Source organism: Pavona decussata, unplaced genomic scaffold (assembly GCF_977016875.1).
Source record: "Pavona decussata unplaced genomic scaffold, jaPavDecu1.1 SCAFFOLD_14, whole genome shotgun sequence".
NCBI classification, from domain to species: Eukaryota; Metazoa; Cnidaria; class Anthozoa; order Scleractinia; family Agariciidae; genus Pavona; species Pavona decussata.
In genome coordinates, this window is record NW_028145437.1 from 2,004,814 (window position 1) to 2,032,662 (window position 27,849).

At 35.4% G+C, this 27,849-nt stretch overlaps 1 protein-coding gene and 1 pseudogene across 1 annotated transcript in view; one reads left to right on the top strand and one right to left on the bottom strand.

The window, feature by feature from the left end:
* Positions 1-27,849, bottom strand: part of LOC146487708 (leucine-rich repeat-containing protein 23-like) — a 37,681-nt gene that overhangs the window by 4,370 nt on the left and 5,462 nt on the right. The window lies entirely within an intron of this gene.
* LOC146487709 (uncharacterized) lies at positions 423-27,021 on the top strand (annotated as a pseudogene).

Here is a 27,849-nt window from a genome sequence, read left to right on the forward strand (position 1 = left end):
GAAAATCTGTACTTTGCGAAATGAAAAAAAAAAAAAAAAAAAAATGAAAATCTGTACTTTGCGGAGTGAATAAATAAAAATCTGTACTTTGTGATTTAAACAAGTAGTAAGTCGGAATTCGCCGTACTGACAATCCACGTTCCTTTATCTTTGTGTATCTATTGCTTTCCCTGTCACTTGCAACATCATCACAGCCGGAAATGTCACACAAGCAAGAAAATCTGTACTTCGCTGTTGAAGTTGTTACTTTTATGAAAAGGACCATAATCCAAATCTTGCTGTTTTGCGTAATAAGAATAATAAACTGTAATGTTTGATATCTTTATATTTGAAAAATATGCATGAGTCATTTCAAGCTGACCGAAATGTTAAAAGCGTTGTTTTGTTTGTTTTGATGATGTATATAGTCGCGTGACAAAATTATAACATGCTACAGGGTCGAAGGTCGCAAAGCGCACGTGAGACAACCATTTTGGCGCGAAAAATCAATCACATAGATCAGAGCGGTTCAAAATCTTCAGCTATGTCGATTTTTCGGAAATTTAAGCTTCCCCAGCTTTTACGAAAAGGGCCAAGTGGAAATGGAATTGATGGAAGCATCCCACGCTTCAATTGCAATGATTTGCCAGTGAAAGAGAGAATAGGACAAGGAGGTTTAGGCGATGTTTACAAAGTTGACTACAAGGTTTCGGAAGGAGCGGCATGTGAAACAGTTGTCATCAAGAAAATGCTGCAAGTCCTTGACCAAGAGGAGAAGAAACTTTTCTATAAAGAAGTTGAACTTCTTCACGGCCTACATCATGGCAACATTGTGCGATTGAAAGGAGTTTCCTGCCAGCCGCTTGCCATGATGCTGGAATATGTTTATTTTGATTTCCAGCCCTTCGGTCAGGATGCGTGTGTGCACTCTCTCGCTGATTTTCTGCTACAAGTCGACGATTTTGGCTGTGATGACGGATTTTGTGAGCTAATCAACCATGCAGCGAAGGAAATTATCAGTGGACTAGCCCACCTTCATTCGAAAGGAATAGCACATAGAGATTTGAAGCCAGCAAATATACTGATAAGCAATCAGCATTATTGTACATTGTCAGACGGTGACGAAATAATGAAGCAATATGAATCCAGGCCTGTTGTCTGCAAGCTAACCGATTTTGGAGAGAGTCGCTCCCTACTAGTCCGAACACAGTCTCTTGTTGGCTCGAAAACAAATAACGTTGATCGCGGGACAGTGGTATACATGGCACCAGAACTTCTTGTCAAGGAGATGCTCATATCTGGCGCATCGATCAATGACTTATTTCTTGCTGATGTTTGGGCCCTAGGCATGATTTTTTTTTCGATGATAAATCCTAGCCTTAAGTATCCCTTTCGTGCAGAGATCAGATCAGCGCGAGGCATTACTTCTCAAGATGAATTAAAAATCTTCATCTCTTCTCTTCTGCGCCAAATGAAGCACCCACTGCCGGACGAAAAGTACGTGGTTAGTAGTTAGATATTTACCGCTTTTGGCACACTTTTGAAAATTTCACTGAATTCATACCTGATTCAACAATGAACTCAAAAAAACATAAATCCTCGGTTTCTCAAAAACCTAAATTTTTATCCTCGGTTTTTCAAAAACCTAAATTCTCACTTTCATAAATGACACCAAACTCACAAACAATCATCGATTAAATCCAACCAACTCATCAATCGCTGATTTGAATGATGAAGAAAAAAACCGGTCATAACCGGTTTCGAAAAATTATGTAATCTAATTTATATGAACAACCAATTTGATCACAATGATAAAACATATTTTATTCATCCAACATTTGAAAATTACGGAGCCTCAGTTGATGGTTATATAATCAATCGAAAAAGATTAGAACCTAGAAAAGGATATTTGTCTGAGAATGGCTATTATATAATTTCTCCGGGACGTAACAATACATGCCCCGCTCATCGATTCGTCTATGAGGCCGTAAATCAGACACATATTTCTCCTGGATTGCAAATAAATCACATTGATTCCAATCGCCAGAACAATTCAATTGTAAATTTGCAACTGGTTACAGCCTCTGAAAATATGAAACACATGCACAAAGCCAGAAAAGAATTTTTGAACAGTTCATACTCTGAAGAAGAATTGCAAACAGTCAATAGATTAATGGAATTTCCACCAATGGAAGACAATGATTGCGAGTTTACACGCACAGAAAATAAAATAATCAATAAGATGTTTTACAGAATGTGTAACGATTTGGATGACATTAATTTTCCACTTTACAATGATTAATCATCAATGAATACAAGAGTTGTTTGGCTATATTTTGAATTCAACAATGGTTGATGTCTTTTTGGAGGGTAATTTTGGTACAAAGTCGATTTGAGCGAGGCTTAAACGTTTGGTGATATAGAATATTAGAATGAAAAAAGGTGAGAAAAAAAATCAAAAATCAAAAATCGCATATGTGAATTTTTCAGCTGGTGAAAATTCATCAACACCAATTCCAGCAATAAATACTATTTTTCATAATGAAAAAACATATCATATTCATCCAATTTACCATAATTATGGATGTTCAAAAGATGGATACATTATTAATCGTAAGACATTGAAACCAAGTAAAGGTAACTTACAATCTAATGGGTATTTGACTAAAAATGTTTATTCTAATGGAAAACAAAAGACTTTTACAGCTCAGAGGTTTATCTGGGAAGCAATTAATCAACAAATAATCCCTGAAGATTATCAAATACACCATATCAATAATGATAAACAAGACAATTGTATTAAAAATTTGGAACTTGTAACTCGACAACAAAATATGATATACAAAGGAAATGAATGCAAAGGTAAACAAAAATCAAAAACACAAAATGTCCAAATAAAATGTGAAGTTTTTCATTATCACCCTATTTATACTAACTTCGGAGCCAATAAATATGGCCAAATATATAATAAAAAAACCAAGAGAGTTTCAATTGGAAATTTACAATCAACTGGTTACATGCGAATTACATTAACACAAAATGGTAAACCATTAAAAAGTTTTTGTACTCACAGACTTGTTTACGAATGTATTAATGGTCCAATTCCTGATGGAATGCAAATAAACCATATCGACTCAAATAGACAAAATAATTGCATTGACAATTTGGAGTTAGTTACTCCATCAGAAAATTTGAAACATTATTATAAAACCAAGAAATATAAAACAAAGATTGAAATCACATCTGATAAGCCCATTGAATCAATCAAAATGGAAATTAAATTGGAGAAATCAGACGACGAGTTTACAGAAGATGAAAAACAATTAATTGATAAAAAATATAACGCAATTATTGAAAAAATCAAAATGGGTAAATTTCCATACAAAAAACAACTTCAAGAACATTTACCAAACATGGAATTTTGGTGATTTTTGTAGTTTAGTTTGTAGTTAGTGACCTGTGAATTCAATACATTGGGTTTACAGGCCGCGATGCCACAAAACAGAAACAAATCAACGAAGCCGTCAGTCCTTCCACAGATGACTGGCATGAATGTTGTTGACAGTCAACATTCATTAGCAAAACTGTCAAACGCACCCAATAAAAATAATATGACATATATATATAATATGGATAAAAATAATCTATCCAAATTGACCAAAGATCAATTAATAACACTTTTACTCGCTAAACAAAAACCGGTTCCAATTCCGAGAACCAAGAAAGTAAAACCAATACCCTATCCACGAAAATCTGTCAAACAAATGGTAAAAGAGTACGAGAATACAATCATCAAGCCGCCAATGCAATTCAGAGATCGACCAATTGTTCAACCAAGAAACAACATTATTCCTCCTCCAAAACAATTTGCTGATACACCAGTCCCGAAGCCAAGGATGAAGAAAATGGCTCCGATTCCTAGACAGAGAACTCAAATCACAGAAGTTGCAAGAGCATTCAAGGGATATAACAAATCTTATGATGTTGGAATTAAAAATGAAACAGATCCTTTGATTCAAATGAGTTCAACCAGATTAGCGATTGCTCATTTTATGAAACAATTATTAACTCAAATGAAAGGAATTAAATTTATTGAAACTTTGACAATTTATTTTGAACAACAAAAAGGAAACCAAACTGTCTCCAGAATTGGATATTTTAATAGTAAACCAAAAACAATAACTAATGCCAATGATTTTCAAGAATCTTTGGATGTTAATGTTGAACAAATTATGAATGATATTCACAAATGGATTAGTGAAGGTTCAGCTTGGATAATTAAATCAATCAATGGACATTACATTAATATTATCAAATATGAGCCTCTTACTGGAAGTTCTTACATTAAACTTCCAACTGAACTACAACATAACAAAAGTGGATTGATTAATCTCAAGAATAAAGATAATGAATGCTTTCGATGGTGTCACGTCCGTCATTTAAATCCACGAAATGACAATCCACAAAGAATCAAAAAAACAGATAAAGCATTCATGCCACAATTGGATTACCAAGGAATTGAATTCCCTGTTTCAGTCAAACATTATAACAAAGTTGAAACACAAAACAATATTAACATCAACGTATTCGGTTATGAAAACAAACAAACTTATCCAATTTATGTTTCAAAAGAAAAGTTTGAGAATGTGATGAATCTATTGCTAATCTCAGAAGATGAAAACAAACATTACTGTCTTATCAAAGATTTTAACCGATTCATGTTTAGTAAAAATAAAACCCAACATAAGAAACATTTCTGTATGCATTGTTTGCAATGTTTTTCATCAGAACGAGTTTTGAACAAACACAAGGAAGTATGTATTGAAATCAATGGTGAACAATCAATCAAAATGCCTGAAGTTGGCTCAAAAATAGAATTCAAAAATTATAATAAACAAATGCAAGCGCCATTCGTGATATACGCAGATTTTGAAGCAATCACTGAACCAATTCATGGTTGTAATCAATCTAACCAACAATCTTTTACTGAAGCTTATCAAAAACACACTGATTGCGGTTATGGTTACAAAGTTGTATGCTGCTATGATGACAAATATTCAAAACCAATAAAATATTATCGTGGAGAAAATGCTGTTTACAAATTCATGGAGGCAATGCTTGATGAAGTCAAATATTGCAGACAAACTATCAAATACAAATTCAATAAACCATTAGTTATGTCTCCAGAAGATGAAGACAAATTCCAAAAAGCAACATCTTGTCACATTTGTTGCAAACAATTCACAAAAAATGATAGACGTGTCAGAGATCATTGTCATATTACTGGTGAATTCCGTGGCTCAGCCCATAATCAATGTAACAGGGATTTTACAATAACTAACAAAATCCCTGTAATATTTCATAATTTGAAAGGATATGATAGTCATTTTATAATGCAAGAAATTGGTAAAATTATTGAGACCAATACTTATGTGGATAAAAAAGGTGAAACCAAACAACACAAAATTAATGTAATCCCAAATAACATGGAGAAATACATGGCATTCATGTTGGGTTACAATTTAGTATTTATCGACAGTCTTCAGTTTATGAATCAATCATTGGCAAATCTGGTTACAAATCTACCAGAAGATGCCTTCAAATATACCAGTGAAGTTTTCAAAGGTCGTAAATTACAATTAATGAAACAAAAAGGAGTTTATCCGTACGATTATATGAGTAATTTTGATAAATTCAATGATACTCAATTACCAACCAAAGATGAATTTTACAGTCAAATGAATAATACACATATTACTGATGAAGAATACAGTCATGCACAAAATGTTTGGAATACATTTCAATTGAAAACCATGGGCGAATACCATGATTTATATCTCAAATCTGATGTACTGCTGTTGGCTGATGTTTTTGAAAATTTCCGTAAAACATGTTTGGAATATTATAGATTGGATCCATGTCATTATTTTACATCTCCGGGATTATCTTGGGATGCAATGTTGAAAATGACTGAAGTCAAACTTGAATTAATCACGGATATTGATATGTATCAATTTGTTGAAAAGGGCATGCGTGGAGGAATCAGTTACATAGCCAATAGATACGGCAAAGCAAACAACAAATACATGCAAAATTGGAATCCAAATGAACCCAGTAAACATATCATGTATTTGGATGCAAACAATCTATATGGATGGGCTATGTCACAACATCTTCCAACTGGGAATTTCAAATGGTTGAATAAACAGCAAATAAAAAACATTAATTGGAAAACAGTTCCCAAAGATAACAAGATTGGATATTTATTGGAAGTTGATTTGGAATATCCTCATGAATTACATGACCTGCACAATGATTATCCATGTGGCGCTGAACAAATCAAAGTGACACAAGATATGCTGTCAGATTATTGTCAAAGAATTGCAAAAAAATTTGGAATCAAAAGTGGACAAGTCAATAAGTTGATTCCAACATTGGGAAACAAATCAAAATATGTATTACATTATCGTAATCTACAATTATATCGTGAATTGGGTTTGAAATTGAAGAAAATATATCGTGTTCTATCATTTGACCAATCACCCTGGTTGAAGACATACATTGATTTCAATACACGACAAAGAACTAATGCAAAGAATGCTTTTGAGAAAGATTTCTTCAAACTGATGAACAATAGTGTCTTTGGTAAAACCATGGAGAATATCAGAAAACGAGAAGACATCAAATTGGTGACTAATGAGAAACAATTATTGAAAATGACTTCCAAACCAACATTCATCAATAGCAAAATCTTTAATGAAAACTTGGTTGCAGTCCATAAAATAAAGGAATCGTTGACACTCAACAGACCAGCCTATGTTGGTATGTGTATCCTTGATTTGAGCAAAACATTGATGTACGATTTCCATTACAATTTCGTTAAAAACAAATATGGTAACAAAGCTAAGTTACTGTTTACGGATACAGACAGTTTGACATATGAAATTGAAGCCGAAGATGTGTATCAAGATTTTTGGAATAAAAAAGAAATGTTTGATAACTCGGATTATCCATCAAATCATCAATTTTATGACTCCACAAACAAGAAAGTTATTGGAAAATTCAAAGATGAAGCCGCTGGTGTACCCATTACTGAATTTGTGGGATTGAGATCCAAAATGTATTCATATATCAAAGAAAACAACAATGGCGGAAAAACAGCCAAAGGTATCAAAAAGAATGTGATCAAAAATGATATTCAACATTTTGATTACAAAGATGTGTTGTTCAATGAGAAACAATTATTTCACCAAATGAAAACAATCCGCAGCAACAATCATCAATTGGGTAGTTACACAATCAATAAAACATCGTTGTCATGTTTTGATGATAAACGATATTTGCATCCCGATGGTGTATTTAGTTATGCTTATGGGCATTGGAATACACATCCATCCCGTATGGGATTCAAACTTTGGTAAAAAATTTGTGATCAAAACATTGCGACAAAAACTTGTGACAAAATTGTGATTTTATTGATTTTTTGATAAATATTTGATTTGGAGACTTTGACTCATCTTTTGTGATGAGATATTTAATTTCAATGTTTTTGGTGAATATTTGGTTTCAAGATTTTGACTCATCTTTTCCCCTAGGTCGGGATAATTCCTACCGGAAGGGGTAATATTTGGTTTGTTTTTTGATAAATATTGGATTTCAAGACTTTGTATTATCTTTTGTGGTTTCAATATTTTGGAAAACATTTTTGTGTAATTATATTATATACTATATTTATACAAAAATGAAATCCATTTTGAAAAAACCAAAAGATGTTTCCATGCAGGTGGAATCATCTCTGTGCCAATTCCTGCATTGCAAAGATGAATGTGAATTTTGTGGATATCATGATGAATCCAAAGTTGAGAAACAACCATCAATGCCTGATTGTTGTGGATCACAGAATTTGAAAAACATGGAATGTCAATTAACGTGTGTTGCTTGTGGACAGGTTGTTGGTGAAGATTACAAAACAGAATATATCAATTTTCATGCCAATTTGTTCAAAATATACAAGAAAACAGTGTATAATAGAAAATACCATTTGTCGCATACATTAGATAAAATTATTTTGAAAAAAAAAATTGAAATCAGTTGTTCAACCAATTTCAAAATTCATAAAATATTCGTTGAAATAAACAAAATACTGCCACAAATCAATGGTAAAAGAAAGAGAATAATCAGTTTGAAATATCTTTTGCATAGAATATTGCAATTTATGAAAATTGATTCTTCCCAAATTGAGTTGACAAAATCCAAAAAAACAATGAAATTATACAATGTTTATTGGGATAAAATTATGGACATTATTGGCCCCCAAATCATGCACATTATCAATCAAACATAAGTGAATATCTGATATTTTTTATCATATTTGTTACCCCATTTATCGACAATCGGCGAATTATCCAAAATGAAATCATCATTTTGAGTAAGCTTGTTTGTCAAATCATCTCTATCAAAATGTCCATTTCTCATTATTTCTTTTATTTCATTTAATAAATGTCCGTAAGTTTGAAAAGCATATTGGCATTGATAAAGTTTGATTTCAACTTTTTTATGCTTCATATAAGCTTGAATTATGACAGACACCGATGATATTGCCAATAATGAAGCTCCACTGGTTGCAACCGATGATGCAATACCACCAGTTGCAAATACAATGGATGAAATATTACCAGCGAATTCCCATTTTTTGAATCTTTTGTATGCACTTTTGTACATCCACATCTTTTTGTGATATGACATGTAATAAGCTTTCAATTCATCAATTTCTTCTGTTGATAATCGATTTGAAATATGATTGAAATCGATTATTAATTTCTTCATTTGCATATATTATATGGTTATCTTATTTTTGATGCAATAATAGAGACCAGTTATTTGACCCAAAAACATGCATTTTTTCATCCAAGGATATGTTTTTTTCTCATTAATGGTGTACATGTATCCTTTGTCACGATGATATCTGTTGTAAAATTGGCCATAAGCATCATGTAATATTCCATGTGATCTGATATATGGTTGCCAACCAAATAATCGATGGAGAATAGCTGTTAACCATCCATCTCCAGGTCCAATTAATCCGATTCCATCATGAATTAACTCTTTGTAAACTTCATCAGGTAAACCTGTGTTGTAATGTTTTTCATACAAATATGTGAATATTACGATACTTTTTATCATGCATTCCTGTCTGGGTAATATTGGAAGACTCAATTTACGGTGAAAATCTATCATCGATGTTCGAATGTGTTCTTGCAATTCTGACAATTCTTTCATTATACAATTTGATTACAATATTTTTATAAAATAAAGTAACGGAGTCCACGACCTAGTGGTTATTGTCAGGTAATTGTATCCTAATATATTCAACAAAATACTTCATTGTCCAATCAGATGGATGATTGTTGAAGTAGCAATAATAGTTTTCAAATGACACATCAAAGAAGAATTCCAATTGATCAAATGATGATGACACCAAATCGGATTTGGAATGATGATATCTGTCATTTCTCCTGATATATGTGTTTGTCACAATAATCTCTTGCAATGTATTGATTCCTTTAATGTCATCTTTACTCAATAATTTTATCCATTTGTAATTTGTTTTTGGTATTGTACCACTTTTTCTTCCTATTCTCATTGCAACTTGATTGTTGAGAAACGTTACAGCTTCCTGAGCTTGTTGAGCTTTAAACTGAGCCAGAGCTTGTTGTATTTGTGTTTCAATATATGGTTTGATGATGTCTTCATTGTTGTTAATTAATTGTTGGAGTGAAATTGCATGATTTGAATTAACTCCATCTTTTATCACCAAATGTCTGTTTTCTGTATCCAAATGACCATCATCATTCAGATGTATTGGTTCTCTATATTTGAATCCATCTGGTAAGTTGTCATAAGTTACTGTGTATTCTATTTTATCTCCATTTTCATCAAGAATATGGTTTCCATTTTCATCTTCAACGTATGGCATTATATTAATAGTGTTGATAAATAAATTTCAAAAGTTCCTGTGACTTCTCTGTTTATAATTGGAGAAGTAAACCCTGAACGTCTTTTAAAAATCCCCATTTGAATTATCATGGGTTTGATTGTTGTATTTGTAGTTACAAAATTTCTCCCAATTTTCATATTAAATTGTATTAAATGGGAAAATAAAGTTTTACTGTTAGCAATGGCGACAAAAGAAACTTGGTAATGATTTTTTGTATTAATTACAATATTTTTTATTTTAACCGGGCCTAATGTTCCAAATTGGAAACCATGAACATTTTCAAAAACTCCATTTTTTATGTTGCCGTTAACAACACTTGAAGTTTCAATATTTGACAACCAACTTTTATTGACAGCATGATATCTTTCAAAAAAATCAGAGTATAATACTTTCAATTCAAAAGTTCCATTAACAGCAGTTCCTGCTCCAATATTATCCAATATTGACATAGAATCAATACTGACAAATTTTCTTGATTTGGGCAAATCAAATGTATTGCTTCCACTTATTATGTTTCCAATTCTGTGGTATGTGTCAGTGTTGGTTGTTTCACCTTGTTTTTTCCCATTTATCAAAATTTGTGCATTTGCAACTTGTTGATTGCTTTGGAAAACAATGGAGTATAGATTGAAAAAGTTATTTCCATCAGCAGCGATTTGAAAATTATTTGTTGGATTTGTTCTTTGGAAAACACCACTGGCAATAGTTCCAGTGTATTTCGTTTTGAATAAGTTGGTAAAATAACCCAAATTCATTGCTTCAGAATCATATAATGGATTTATTAAACCAGAAATAATCTTATTATTCATATCCAAATTGACTTTCATCTCCATATCTCCATTTTTATATTCAAACATTACATTGTCCAAGCCGTCATACACTCCTGGATAAACGCTATCTGACCAATCTTTGACACCGTAAACAACCAGATGACATTGTACTGGAGTCGCTGTAGCTGTTCCATGCATCGTCAAATAGATGTAATTTGGAGTTTGTTTGCTGTTGTTATTGAATTGAACCAATAGCTTGCTATAAGCAGTGAAATCACGCTGTACAGCTTTGTGGATGTATGCTTCAGAAGCAGTACATGATAATTGAATATTGGTCATTTCTGGTGGGTAGAATTCAAACACAATTGTGTATGTTCCAATAGCAAGAGTATAAATATTGAAACCTATCCTTGATCTGTAATCATTACTTCCACTGTCTTTAATCAATGTGATATCATAAGCTTTTTTATTCTGATGTGGGGATTGATTGAAAGCAGCTATTCCATACACTGTGATATTGTATTCTGAACTGCTTTCATCGGTATCTGTAAGATATTTGAATTCATTTGTTTTATGGCTGCTGACAAGATGACTTTGCTCCAATTTGTCATCAAAATATTTTTTGGTAGTAGCATCATTATCATCAGTTGGTTGAGCCATATCTTTGATTTGTTTATTATTCATATCAAGGTTTCCAGTCATTGCAACACTTCCATCTTTTTTCAAATATACACTCAAATCACTTCCAACAGATGGTATTTTAGCTATTTCTGTATCAACATATGCTTTAGTGGAAGCATCATTGGGATCGGAAGGATTTCCAAGAACGATTATTTTATGACCTCTCATATCTAATTCACCACCAAGAGCATTGGGTGTTAACCTGTTGAGAAAGTTATGATCAACGTAGTGTTTATTAACAGCATCGTTATCATCAGTTGGTTGAGCCATATCTTTGATTTTATGATTGTCTATATCGAGGTCACTATTGGAGACTTTTTGCAAATATTTAGTATCACAGAAACCTAAATTAACGACATCATATGTATTTTGTATATTGGCTCCAAGATTAGTAATTTGTTGATTACCCATATCCAGATTTCCAGTCATTTCAACAGTGCCATCTTTTTTCAAATATGTAGACAAATCAGGTGATGGTATTTTTTTAATCTCATCATCGACATATTTTTTATTCGCCGCTTGATCGTTATTATCAGGTTTTAAAACACTAATATCAAAAAATGTTTTCCGTCCAGTAATATGTTGTTCTGTTGATGTAACCATTATTTCACTTTTAGCTCGTCCACCATGGCCATCAAAGTTTTTCAAATCTGGTATATTAAGATGAATGTTTTCATAAGACTGATGCTCAGTCAATAATCGAACATCATTGGAGCTGCCAGCCCCGTCTGGTATGTCTTGCAAATAGATACTATTGGTATGAACACTTCCACTGTTGCTGTAAATTACTGCTTTATTAGCTCGCACATCACCAGGAGCATTATCCAACAATTGTATTTGGCTCTTTGTGACAACATCATTGGGATCAGCTCCTTGTTTAACATTAACAAGTTTTTTGTTTTGTATATCATAATTTCCATTTGGGGTTAATTTAAACCCTATTCCTTGAGGCCCAGCAGCTCCTTGAAGAGGAACCGTTGTGAAAGAAGACGATGAACTATGTTCGTTGAATATTCCCATTTATATCATTTGGTTATATTGTTCCATAAAAATTCCTGTTAATTCTCTTCATGGGCTTATCAACATATAGAAATGAAAATGGCTCTTTGGTTGCTTTAATGTATTTATCCTTTTCGACATCCAACTCACAGGATATCAGACCTCTTTCATTGCTGCTAGGAAAGTCATAGACACAGAAATGAGAGCAATTGAGTCGAATATCTTTTGGTGTTTTGTAGAACGATTGGCTCAGATAAATAACAGAGCAGTTTTTGTGTCTGCCACGAATGAAATAATCAATCAATGGTTTCTGGTTTTTTTCACAAATAAAGTCATCAAATATTACTATCTTCTGGGCATCATCATCCTTCAATTCCTCCACTGGAATTATATCATCATTGCTACAAACAAGGACATTATACCCGACACTATTTGATATATCAGTCAATGTTTGTAGCATATCCTTGTATTTTTGTTGCTCCAAATTTTTGGCATATAAATGTATTCTATCATAATACAAAAGTGGTTTCATCAGCATATGGTACAATAAATTTGTCTTTCCAGATCCTGAATTACCACATATTAACATCCGAAACGTGTCACTTGGCATGTAACCATACAATCTTTTGAAATTAGTGTTTTTATCATGTCTGTCATAGTTTGGGATTTCCATGTATATCAATACATTATATAAGTTAAAAAAGTTAATATAAGTTAATAATATAATGGATCTACAAAGATTAAAACAATTATCTGAAGCCAAGATTAAGGCTGGAACAATAACCAAACAAGTTAGAGATACATTGAAGGAGTACAAGCATGATAAACAAGATTTACAACAAGGTTTATCAGAAACTTTCAAACCAATTATTAAAGCTCAAGAGGAAACAAAACAAACAATTGATGAAAAACAAGACAAACTGATTGAACAATTGGAGAAAAACCAAAAAGCGTTGACTTCAGGTTTGGAAGACATTGCTATGTTAACTTATCAGCCTGAAACACAATCACCAGAAGCAAAGCTACCAATTGGCTATAAACCATTAATGATGTCACCTGATGTTGAATCAAATTTGGATGCTGGTTTTGATATTGATGAAATCCAAAAATTGATGCAATACGATCTTGCACCTCCGAGTTCTGTTCTCCAAGCTTCTATGCAAGGAGATATTGACATCAAGGATTACGATGCTAATATTGGCAAAATGTTGAAAAAACTTGGAATAAAGAAGGGTCCTTTATCCAAGGGCCAAGGAAAGACCAAGAATAAAGACAAAATTGATAAAATAGATGAAGATATAAAATTATTGCAAAAATACAGAGGGCGCATTAAAATAATCCCAGAAGGAATGAAAACCATCAAAAAAGGTTCTGGTTATACGCAACCAAAGAGAAATGCATACAAAATATCATCTTCTGGGAAATATGGTGGACTGATGATTGATATTCCAAAATTAATGGGACAACTCAGACTTGTGGCAACAAAAGATAAACGCAAAGTAATGGATAAAAAGGTTGATTTCGATACAATCGATTTATTGACCAAGAGATTTAATTCAAAGAAGAAATACAGCGATATTGCCAAAATGGTATTCGATGAATTGAACCAACTCAGTGAGATTCCAATCCATAAATCCAGCAAAAAATTCAAGAAATTGGGCTCTGGTGTTGTTTATTTCAATGATGCTAATGATTTGATTGACAGAATGGAATTGCTCGGTGGATCCATTTTGGCTGGTAATAATGGAGTCAAAGAGGAATTTTCACAAATAGCCCATAAATTGAATCAACTTGGCTTAATAAACAACAAACAACTCATTGATTTATTGCAACAATATATAATTCGCTAGGTCGCGTAATCAGTTACATAATTAATTATATAACTGAAGTATATATGCAAGAAAGGGCGATACATATTTCATCTGTTAACCGACAAAAAATAGGTCGAAGTCGGCCTGAAGACTTTATTATCAAATTTGATCCACCATTGAAGCTTGACACAACAATGAGACATGAGCTAGCTGTTGATCGAGTTTCAATGACATATTCATGGCATAATGTCAATGCAGGATACAACATTAATACAATAAAATACAGCCCAGATAATGGTACAAAATGGAAAACAATCACATTTGTTGATGGAATGTATTCATATGATGACCTTGATGATTATATCACTCAATCAATAATTCAAAATGGAGATAAACCATCTTCCAGCAAGGGCATCAATCTATATTTTGTGCTTTCATCATATAGAGTTGTCATTGAGCTAGACAACCAATGGAAGCTTGATATTAGAAACTCTAATTTTGGAGCGCTTATTGGATTTGAGCCAAAGTTAATTAACCAAACTGAACATGGGACAAAATTGCCAAATATTACCAATGATATTGACGTTTTGGACATTAATTGTGATATAATAACTGATAGCCTCAGTGATGGACGATTCACAAATACACTGATAATGATACCCACTGACAATTTAACAAGGAGTTATCCCTTTACTTTTGAGCCAAAAAGAGCATTATTCAGCCCAGTTTCCAAGTCAATTATTTCAGAAATGGGAATAACAGTGACTGACGCTTTGGGTCGGCCAATTGACTTGAATGGCATTGACTGGTTCATGAGCTTGATTCTCAGGTCTAGTTTAATATAATATATCAATATATGGTACGACAAAGTGAATTTAAGCCACGTTTTGACCCAGAATTGGGTCGTTATGCGATGAAACATATTCATGGTGAAGGAATTATGGATGTTTTCAGATCAGTTGGATCAAAACTTTTCGGAAAAACAGCAAAAGAATTAGCTAAGAAAGGAGCCAAAACTGCAGCTGAAAAAGCACTCACCAAAACTGGTGAGTTTGCTGGTAATAAAGCAGGTGATAAAATAATTCAATTATTGAGCAAAAAACAACCTTCCAAAACAAAATCAGTGACAATGAGCCAACCAAAAATGGAGCAGCCACTGACTGATTTTCAAATAGCTGAGAGAGTCAACCAGATGATATCCGGTGGAAAACTCAAAAGAAGGAAAAAATGAAAATAATGTAACATATCTGTATAAATGAAATCATTCAGAAATCCAAAATACATTGAGAGATATGAAGATGTCTTCTTCCAATTGGAGACACCATTGAATACTGGTAATCCAGGGAATAATAGGTCACAAAAGAAAGATGGTTATCATTTCGTAGTCGATAACACAGGAGAAGTTACTCCATTTGATTGGTATAATGCAAGAATATCGGTTGGTTTTAAAGTCCAAACAATGCAAAATGCAAATATAGCAGCTGAAGACCATAATGGTATTGTTAATGGTTCACACAGTCTTATACATGATTTCGATGTAAGATTGAATGGTAAAATGGTATATGATTGTAATGATGCAAATCATTGTGTAAATATTAAAAATCTATTGGAATATAGTCCAGGATATGCTCAATCGACAGCAACAAATGAGTTTTTCTATCTGGATACAAACCGACACGCTGAAGAACGATCGGCTGAAGATAACTACAATAAAGGATTTGCTGCAAGAAAAGCACTTTTGGGTCTATCAGTTGTTGTCAATACAGAAATACCATTGAATCGATACTCATTCTTTGAAGCATTGATGGATGAGTTATTACCATCAACAAGATTGGAATTAAATTTGCAGATTGAATCTGATACTATTCTAATATGGCAAGCTGGGACTGATTGTCGTGTAATTATTACCAGAATGGAGTTGATTGTACCAAGAATCACTTTCAATTCAGAGGGGCAATCACTGTATATGAGTCAGTTTTTGAAGCCACATAAATGGGTTTATTTGCGAGAAAATGTGGAAAGAAGCAACTCATCAACACAAAGAAGTGGCCATTTTCAGATAACAAGTGGTATTTCAAAGCCAAGACATGTGTTTGTTTTCATTATCAATGATGCAAATCTTGCTGCACAAACAGTAAATCCATTTTTGTACAATACATTTAGTGTATCAACAGATCCCAGAACATTGCTAAATTGTCATTTATCTGTGGCTAATGGTAATGAATATCCTGATGTACATTACACTCCCGAGGCTGATTTGACTCGAGTTTACAGAGATATTCTCAAATATGTGCATGCAAACAATGAGTACAGTCAAGGAACTTTATTGAATGTCAACAATTTCAAAACACTATTCCCATTCTTGTATTTCGATTTAACAAAACAAAAAATGGATATCAAAGATGGTACCACAAAGCTGACATTCCACTATGAATTATCTGGCACAACTGCAACTGCATATTCAGTTTATGCATTGACATTGTATGAGCAAGATGCTGAGTTGATTCAAAAAGATGGTAAAATATTGTTTCGATAAATGGAATAAATTTTTAATGTAACGTTAGTTATATAAAAGATATGACAACTTATGATTCACATGGAGTAACACTATCAATTGGGCAAAAAGATAAACTAGCAAAAGCATTAAAAAACAATTCAGCAATAACAATAAGATTATCAAATTCTGAATTAACTGGACCGGATCGGCTGATGTTAACCAAAACACAAATAAATAGGTTGAAAAAGGCAATGCAAAACAAAACTGGAGCAGATATTAAAATAAGCAAAACACAGATACGAAAAGCTGTACAACAAGGAGGCAGTCTTTGGTCATCATTATTCAAAATTGGCACAAAATTACTACCAATGGCAGCAAAAGCAGTTGGATCATTAGCTACTGGAGCACTTTCTGGGCTTGCAAATGTGGGTGTCAATAAAATATTTGGTAGAGGACAAGTTGGTGGTTTCCTCATTCCTCAAAATAAAATTGATCAATTAATAAAATACAAAGATTGGCTCACTGAAGCACAAAAGAAGCAAATTGTCAATGCAATACATACTGGTGGACAGATTGTAATTAAACCAACTAAGGCACAATCAGGAGGTTTTTTGGGTACTTTACTGGCTTCAATTGGCATTCCAATGGTTTTGAATGCATTAATGGGTAAAGGCTTGCAGGTGGATAGAAGTAGATCCAGAAGATCGGTCCCAGTTTTTGTTCCAAACACAACCAAAAAAGATGGTGGTTTGGTCCTACCAGTTAATTATAGACCGCCTCCATTTTTCGGTACATGGGATCAGTATGGTAAAGGGAAAAAAAAAAACAAAAAAGGAAAAGGTCTGTTGTTAGGCAAAAACAGTCCATTCAAGGGGATTCCATTAATCGGAGACATTCTGTGAAATTCATAAATAAACCACTCAGTAACTTTGAACTCATTGATTGGGTCAAAAAACTCAAAATAAAACACTTCAGAGGCATTTACAGCAGAGATAATCTACCACAAAAGATGAAAAAAGATGAAGTTGGTATCATTAACCTGGATTCACAGATTGGACCAGGTACACATTGGGTTGCGTATCGAAACGGAGACAAATATGTAGAATATTTTGATAGTTTTGGGTTAATTATGCCAAAAGAAATTATGCAATTTATGTCAACAAGTGGCAAACGATTAATGTATTCAGGTGATGAAATCCAGGAAAGAGATTCAGTATTATGTGGCTATTGGTGTTTGTATTATTTATTTGAGAGACAAAAGGGTACAAGTATATTGAAAACAATCCACAATGCACATTTTGACATGAACAATCAAAGTGTCAATCATAATTTTATAATCCAATATTTTAAAAAATTATCTAATTAATTTGTATAATGGTTGATATAAGATATTGTGAAGAGTGTGATGAATACACAGAATTTTCAGGAAAATTATGTTTATGGTGTACATTGGTAACAGATTCTGAGTCTGACTCTGATGATAATTAATCTAATATAGTGATATAAAATGGTCAAATCATATTGTGTTAAACAAAAGAAAGAAACTGAATGTGTTCAGCCTTCAGGTTACAAGCAAGCCAAAAATGGTCGGCTTATGTTCTTCTGTACCTGTGCTGAATGTGGGATAACTAAAACCAAATTTGTTAAAAAACAGGGAAACTAAATAGCCCCTCCGAAGGGGGGGGCATAATGGATACTTTAGCATCAACTGGTGCTGATATGTTAATTCAACATGCATTACCATGGTTGGGAAAGAAAGCAGTTGAAATGGGTCGATATTATGGGTCTGAAGCACTTAGAAACCCTAAATTGCAGAAGAAAGCTATTGATTATGCTATCTCTAAAGCAACACCTTTTGTTCAAAAGACTGGATCAGAGATGTTTGATAAATTATCAACCAAAGTAAGGCCAAAAAGAAGGTACAAAACTGACCGAAAAGAACTTGATGGTGGTAATTTGAATACAATTTTGGAACAACTCGGTACACCAGGCAAGGTTGCGTCGAAGTCAATGGATGTTGTTGGAACATTAATTCCATCAACAAAGGAAGTCTTTGATAGATACAAATCTGGAGACATTGCCAAAAGTGCATTTAGCACAGACACTGGCATATTATCGAGTCAATTTTGGTCTGGCAAGGCTGGGAAAAAGACATTAGAAAAATACAAAAATTATCCATGTGAAAGCATGGTAAAAATTGGAAGCAAATTTCACAACACACCGAAATGCTCAAGTTATGATGCAATTGGTTGGCACCCACCAAATTGGGATGAGTATGAAAAGGGAATCAAAGGACGACCCAAAAGCGGTGGTTCAATTGATATACACAAAATGATTGGTAAGCTCCCAAAACCCAAAGCTGGGTGGGTATTACCTGGTCATAAATACACTGGTCCATACAATGATTTGGAAAATCAAGTCAAATATAACCCCAAAACAGGGCAAATATTGGAAATATACGATAAACCAACAGGCAAAACAGATGCAATCGCCATGCAACATGATGTTGATTATTCAGTCTGCAAAGATGACAAAAAATGTAAATTGAAAGCTGACAAAAAGATGGTAAAGTCATTGGATGCTGTTCCATATTCCGAACGACAATGGGGACATTGGTTGGCAAGAAATGCAATAAATACAAAACAGAAACTGGGTCTTGGGGTTCCAAAAAACGTCAAAAGCCGTCGGGTAAAGAGGAAAACTGGCAAGAAAAATTAGCTAATGAGCTGCATAAACCCATACGGCGTAACTTTATTCGGCGGCGTGTTATTGTAAATAATATTGATGAAATATGGGCTGCTGATCTTGTTGAAATGCAACAATTCAGTAAATGGAATAAAGGTAATAGGTATCTTCTCATGACTATAGATGTTTTTAGTAAATACGGCTGGATTGTCCCATTAAAAGATAAAAAAGGTGAGACTATAACTAAAGCATTTCAAAGCATATTCAAAGAGGGTCGAAAACCAAAGTATCTGTGGACTGATAAAGGCTCAGAGTTCTACAACAAACATTTCAAAGACTTGCTCAAAAAACATAACATTACACTGTATTCGACTGAAAATGAAGAGAAGTCATCAGTTGTTGAGCGCTGGAATCGAACGATTAAAAATAAAATGTGGAAACGATTCACTGCTCAAGGCAATACAATGTATCTGGATATTTTGCCTAAAATATTGAAGCAGTATAATAACACTAAACACAGTTCAATAAAAATGACACCGACAGAAGCATCTAAGAAAAAGAATGTAGGAACTGTTTACTTCAATCTATTTGGCAATTTGAAGCAATTATCATCTTTGCCAAAATTTAAAGTTGGTGAAAAGGTTAGAATATCAAAGTATAAAAGAAAGTTGTTTGATCGAGGTTATACAGAAAACTGGTCAGAAGAGGTCTTCATTATCGATAAAATACAATACACGAATCCGATCACATATAAACTGAAAGATCTCAATAATGAAGAAATTAAAGGAAGTTTTTATGAACCAGAATTATTGAAAGCTAATCAGGAGATATTCAGAATCGATAAAGTTATCAGGAGAGATTACAAGAAGAAACAAGCTTTGGTAAAGTGGAAAGGATACAGTGATGAATTCAATTCTTGGATCCCAATCAAGGATTTGGTCGATGTGTAAAATCATTTCACGGTTTCACGAGTATTCGATAGCGAGTCGATTCAATAAAAAAATCTATTGTTGTGTGCAAGATAAATGATATTCTTACCTCAAAAAGCGTCTACAAACATCAGAACGATGAAAGTGGAGAAATAAATGTCCAAAAAATCCCAAAACATGAACGATAATATACCAACACAAACTCTTTACAAAATGGCCGACACGTGTATCAACAAACTAGTGTCCAGTCCGCTTTGGGTTGTGTGCATGAAAGCGCATGCGTGTTAATCCAAATCAAGCAATATTACGCAATATACAGAAAAATAGCACCACAAGTGTAAAAATTTCAGAACTGAGTGTAATATATAGGTACTCGGGCCATTATTATATTAGTTCACAAACTCTGGTGAAGCTTTAGGGTGGTGTCAGCTGGCCCCTGACTGAAACCTGTTTAACGGCTTGTGCAGATGGTGAATTACTGAGTAGTGTGGGATGTCTTCCAGTAGACGGTACCTCCAGGGTGAGCCCGCTCAGGCCCTACTGGTTTACAGCGGGGTGCTCAGAGTTCGTCAGGACTCAACCTCGGTCCCAGAGGTAAACTGGGAAAGGGGACAGCCGCCTTGTCAGCGGCGGGAAAAAGACCTGGCTGGGGCCAGGCAAGTAAACAGCCAACTGAGCACCCCACATTCAGGGTTTTGTCCATTTTCGTGACAAGTCACACAACAACCATAATGATTATTTTTTTATCCAAATTGGTGTTCAAAAATATTGTATTCATCATTCAAATCAGCGATTGATGAGTTGGTTGGATTTAATCGATGATTGTTTGTGAGTTTGGTGTCATTTATGAAAGTGAGAATTTAGGTTTTTGAAAAACCGAGGATAAAAATTTAGGTTTTTGAGAAACCGAGGATTTATGTTTTTTGAGTTCATTGTTGAATCAGGTATGAATTCAGTGAAATTTTCAAAAGTGTGCCAAAAGCGGTAAATATCTAACTACTGTGGTTGAACGGGGGACCGTTTGGAGAGGTTTAGAGGAGGTTTACAGAGGATGCGCTAACTTTGACAGGCGTGGCAGGCTATCTTTAAATGAGGCAGCCAATATCCTGAGCAGAGAGAACGAAAGGGTTTCAACAGATCTCCAGGTCATGCACCTGAAAGTTAGTCAAGGCACTGCAGTACAGCAATTCGACCACAGGCTTGCAGCTCAGCTGGAAGACGCTGGCAATGAAGAGGCAGTTCAACAGCTGGAATATGTCTTGACTAACGACGGTACTAACGCATGTGCCTTTCTCTCCGTCAAGATCGCCGACCTTATACTGGGCGAAGTGGTTACAGGGGAGGAATTTTTCGATAATTTGGCCCAAGTCGTTGAGGATACAATTTGGCACCTGCCGGAAACAATAAACGTGTGTAGAGACCTCCACAGAATGTACGACGCCATGGAAGCATATGGAATTCTCAGAGAGCTGAATGTTATAACATCGTCCTACGAATTCTCTGAAGAATTACCATTTGCGGATACTGTCTTTAGTTTTGAAGGCAGACAGAAACTGCATTCCAAGCTCTTTAATCTTGGGTGCGATGGCGACTTCCTTGCTGTCTACACCAGTGATCCATTAGTACTAACGATTGGGTGTCGTGATGGTAGGCCATACTTGATCGATACACACCCAGTGACCTTGGAACCTGGGAAAGGTATGGGGCTGTTGTTGATTGGAAAGGAGAACACGTCGGAAGTGTGGATGTCTCTGTGCGCCTGGCTTTGGAACAGACTGCATCACCAAGGCGTAAAACAAGACGTATGCCAGTCACTTGCAGTTATTACAAGTCAATCTAAGTAAGTGCTATAAACATCTCTTTCGAATGCGTTGGATTAACTTTGCTAATCGCTTGCAGTAATCATTTTGTCCATGCCTCTAAATATGTTTGCCTTTTAAACTCAAACACAAGAAAAAAAAACTAGTATGAGAACAGACCCTGCTATTCATTTCTAAGTATTTTAGAGTATTTTGTACCGTTAGAATACCCACGCGTGGGTATCTCGTGCCAGTCCAGCGTAGTTAGTAGAACTATTTTTTGACAATAATGCGAACTTTCCAAACCGGTATGCGGCACATTTAAAATTTATATGCATCTTGATGTTTCGTAACTATTAGCACTGATTTCACTCAATTCACTCTAGAGACCATTCCAGTGATTCCAGATATTCAGTATCTAAGCGTAGCAGGACAGATGACAGATCCGGTGTTATAGACGATGGCAGTGAACATTTAGCATCTAAGCGTAGGAGGACAGATGACCAATCCGGTGTTAGTACAGCCGCTGCTGACAGTGGACACCCCAGAGACGATTTCAGTGGACAGTCAGATGTGACTTCCCAAGCCAGTGGTGGACGGCGTCCCTCCGAGGTTGTTATCGTGGACGACGCAAATGACTTATCAGGCACGGAATCCGGTGGTTGTGAGAGAAGGCGTCAAACGGTAGATTCCGTCTTTATTGATTTAAGTGAAGACCAAGATGTTTCATCATCTTCACCACCTAGGAGTAAAGATGGAGATAGCTGCCCTGCATCAGACACTGTTGATCACTTGTCTTTGAGTAAGGTGTGTTGATATCTTTAGTTGTACAATTGTGTGGGAATTATTGTATAAAGGTTGTTTGCCTGTGCATGCAGCGGTGTGTACAGCTATAAAAGTAGCTGATGTGCTGTATTTTGACGATCCCATAGGGCGAGTCAAAATTCAAACAACGCGTAAAACCACGGGACTCGAAATAAAACGAAAACGTAAATTCTCAAAATCGCACACAATTTTAAAGTAACTGTAATTGTGCTTTCTCCTTTACAGAGACAAACAAGTTGCTCTCGCAAAAGACACATTGAGGATGAAAGTGACTCTGATGACCAAGATTTGACTCAGTCTCCATTTGAATATACCAGTAAGTGCATTTGGGGTCTTTGTATTGGTAGTTCAATACGCTTCCTTTGGGTGCATTAGCCAATAGGCTTAAATGGTCTCAACATTGTATCTACCAGCCCACACGTAGAAGAAGTGACAAGCAAAATTTTTTAAACGGCTCGTGTGCCACCGAGACCTATTTGAGGTGTCTGCCATGAAAAATCTAAAAAACTCGCTTTAACATAAATAAGCGGGAACTTACTGGGTCTGTAACTTCTTCGGTCATTTATACAAAGGAGCCAGCTGCAGTCAACTTCGCGCTTTGTCATTAATTTTTAATTTGAGTGAAGTTCGTAATCATATCCATTGCCATGCAGGTTTCTCTTTCCACTCATTAACTTGATAGTAAAAAAAATTCACTCATATTTTATCTGCAGTTTACATATATCGTTTCCATATATTTACCTTTATTTTAATTCACTTTCAGGTGACATAAATGGCTTTCCCGTATACAAAAGATCAAAATCGGGAATTACTTCTAAAGAAATTTTACAAATTTGTATCGAGGGTAGTGCTACAGATACGAAAGTATGTACAAGAGTACCGGCTGGCATAACAGAAAGCTCAATTTTCACCGTTGACCTAGAGTCAGTTCACTATAAGGACTTGACGGTAGATGACAACGGAGTTTATGGTGCACATTCCAGTCCATCTGAGAACTTTCAGGTTTTCCTCGACGAGCAGGGAAGAGTCAGTGACATTAATAGGAAGGATGAGCGGGACACCGAAACCAGATCAACACCCCAGACCTCTTTCGACCACTTTGTCATAAGACGGCAGTATAGTTGGACAAGAAAAAACAAAAACTTTCGCCGCATGATAGCAAAAGTTGAACACCAAGGGAATTTTTTGCGATTTGCGATTGTCCAATATACCGTTAATATGACCCCTGATGAGGCAAAAGCAGTCTTCGCCAACCAAGGAATCGAAAAGAAACGTTCCTCAGCACCACAAGTGAGAACGAAGCCAAGTGTATTGGAGAGAATGAGAGAAATGGGTAACAAGAGTAGCGCAAAACAAATAATCAACAAAATTCAAAAGGAAGCCGGAGGTGTTATTTCCATATCGTCTCCATCGGACATCCCGAGAGACAGGCAGCAAGTGTACAATCAACTTCGAAAAGTTGAAGGCAGAAAGAAATCCAGGAGCACTGGCCCTTCTAAGTCGCCCGATATCACGAAGTTGTTGTCTCTACAACAAGCCGGAAGATTCGTTCGCGATGTAAGTCTGGGCGCTCGACCACACAAGAATGGCGAAATGCGAGCAGCAGCCAGCACGTTTGCAGCCACAAATTATAGCATCGGGTGGATAAAAAAATTCTGCGGCCCTGGTTCCAGTCCAGCTGCAGTCGCTGGTGTGGATATGACGTATAAGTTAGGGCCATTCTACCTCACAACAGTTACGCTTCCAAATCCAATTTTCGTTTACAAGAACAACACAAACAAACACCCGACAACCCTGGCAGCTGTGATGACTTCCGTATGTAAGGAAAAGCGTGATTACGAGTACCTTGCGAGATCGTTGAAGGCAGAAGGAATAGAGTCCCTGATGTTCGGAACGGATGGAGAGTGTGCCCTAGAAAGTGGTTTTGAGAGCGTTTACCCCATTGAGACCTCCACTAAAAACAACATCCACCTACGCTGCTTTGATCATGCCAAAGGAGACATTCTCATGAAACTAAAAGATCTCAACGTCTTGGAAAGCAAAAGAAATGAAATCCAACAAGAAATATTAGGAAGCGAATTCGGGGGAAAACGCGTTAAGGGTCTTGTCGACTGTGAAAATGAAACAGAATTTGAAGAGCTCTACGTAAGCAAAGAAACACATTGGCCAGAAAAATTTAAAGAGTGGATGGTAACCACGAAAGGGAGGCACAGGTCTATGAAGTCCACTTTGAAGTTTTGTATGTTGAAGCCGACAAGAATTGCTGCTGGTCTCGGTAATCCCCCAAATAAATGGGACAACCAACGGACTGAATCGCTTAACAATGTCATCAAAGAAGCAAGTGACAACCAGGTTACTGATCAGGCTACCATTCACGAAATTCTAGAATCCGAAGTCGTGCAACAGCAAGAGAATGAGTACATCAAGGCCATTTACAGCATGGGTGAATACAGGTTGGCTCCCGAATTCCAAAAGTTTGCCGTTACTCCATTAGTGTGGTCACAGAAGACACCCGCACAGCAACGTGAACACGTAGAGAAAGTGCTCAAGGTACCTATGAGTGTGCCCAGTTCCAATCAGATCAAACCTACCAAGAAACTGTCCATTACAGTTGCAGACTGTGGAGTCACAAGCGTTGCCAATGGAATGCTAAATCAAATTTGGCATGAGGCAGAAATGATTGTATCCAACTACAAAGTGATCGATTTGGGAGGAGGACGTATTGCGTGACAGAGTTCGCCAACAGCGTGAATGTGATGGTCAAAGGAAAAATCCCAACATGTCGGTGCCGCAATGCCCAAAGCACATCAGGCCTTTGTGCCCATATTCTTGCTGTGGTCGATACAATGGGATCACTAGCTGATTTCTTGCAACATTTCAACAAAAAGAAAGGCAAGGCAGGCAACATACTCTATGCCAATATGCCAAAGCGGGCTGGTGAAAAACTGAAGGAAAAGAAGAAAAGAAAAGGACAGAACAATGTTGAGCTAGATCCAATTATGGAAGAAATAGAAAGACCAGACAACGACATCGATTTCCAGAAGCCTATCGCCTTCTCAGAAATATGGCACAGCAACAACAAGTTCTTTGTTGTGTTTACAAAAGACGAAGCCAAAGCCCAAAAATGCGAGTCCTGTAAAGTAGAATTTGCACGAGGTGGAGTGGTCTGTATTCCTCAAGACATCGCGATACTTCATAAGGAACGATACTATTATCCAAAGAAACACAGTAATGGCAAAATCACAATGGAACCAACTTGGAATCGGGAAGCCTCGAAATATTATTGTGTGAAGAAAGAGTGTATCCTGCGCAGGCATCCCTACTTTTGGAAGGGAATGATTGAAATTGAGGAAAACGTGAAACTGAACTTAAAAGAAGGCCATGTGAAACTTTTAAGGGAGGCCCTACACACGTCAGTTTGATTTACTGGTTACCGCGTCAGTTAGCCCATAGTCATTTCTTTTATTTCCTGGACACGAAAACCAAAGCGTATTGTTGAGGTACATTTAACTTGTTTCAATTTCAATCGTAAATGCATTGCTTTATTATTTAGATTTTCACAACAGTTCCATAATCCTTGGCTGATTGTGAACGTGACTTGAGATGTCAAATGTCACTTACGACAAAATGTCCAGGTAGATCGCTGTTTCGAATTGTTTAAAGTACCGCAAAATTGCTATTATGTTGAGATCCGAGAGTAATCGAATACTTTCTGGTTTAATTCCAAACGATCGAAATTGTTGAGCGGTTCAAGTAGTTGTTAGTGTCATTGTAGAGTAATGAGTTCAACATCTATGAACAGATTATATGCGCGTTTATAGTTCCGGGTTACATCCCACTGGCTGTTTGTAATTTAACAATCTATCATTGGCCAGAACTGATTTGAACTTTTTTAGAAATGGATTGTTTGAAAAATGATTACTGTTTTCAGTTCAGTATACATATATTATATAAGCGTCGATCGATTACCATATAAGATCAACAGTAGTTAGTTTAGTAGTTTCAGTTTAACTCTCCAATTTGCATTTACTATTTGGGGTATATCTAGATCAGATGTATTTTTTCTGAGAAATGTTGTTAAATTCAATTTGTTCGTTTGTTTCTTTTTCCTTTTGGCAAGTTATCTTGTTTTGGGGAAATATTTTTCTATCACAATTTTGATTGACAATTTCTGGAGATATTTCCATATGAATAAATAATGTAATGTTTTGTTATTACAGTTTATTATTCTTATTACACAAAACAGCAAGATTTGGAATATGGTCCTTTTCATAAAAGTAACAACTTCAACAGCGAAGTACAGATTTTCTTGCTTGCGTGACATTTCCGGCTGTGATGATGTTGCAAGCGATAGGGAAAGCGAGGCCAAAGCAATAGATACACAAAGATAAAGGAACGTGGATTGTCAGTACGGCGAATTCCGACTTGCTACTTGTCTAAATCACAGAGTACAGATTTTTATTTATTCACTCCGCAAAGTACAGATTTTCATTTTTTTTTTTTTTTTTCATTTCGCAAAGTACAGATTTTCATTTTTTCATTTCGCAAAGTACAGATTGTCTTGCTAGCGTGACATATCCGGCTGGGATGATGTCGCAAGCGATAGGGAAAGCAGCAGCTATATATAGATACACAGAAACATCACACAAGGATCGTTCAATTCAGTGGATTGTACGGGTTCGACGTTTTGCCTTGCTACTTGTTTATTTCTCAAAGTACAGACTTTAATTTATTCATTTCGCAAAGTACAGATTTTCGTTTTTTCATTTCGCAAAGTACAGATTTTCTTGCTAGCGTGTCATATCCGGCTGAGGTGATGTCGGAAGCGACATGGAAAGCAACAGAACGCAGAGACATCACACAAGGATCGTTCATTT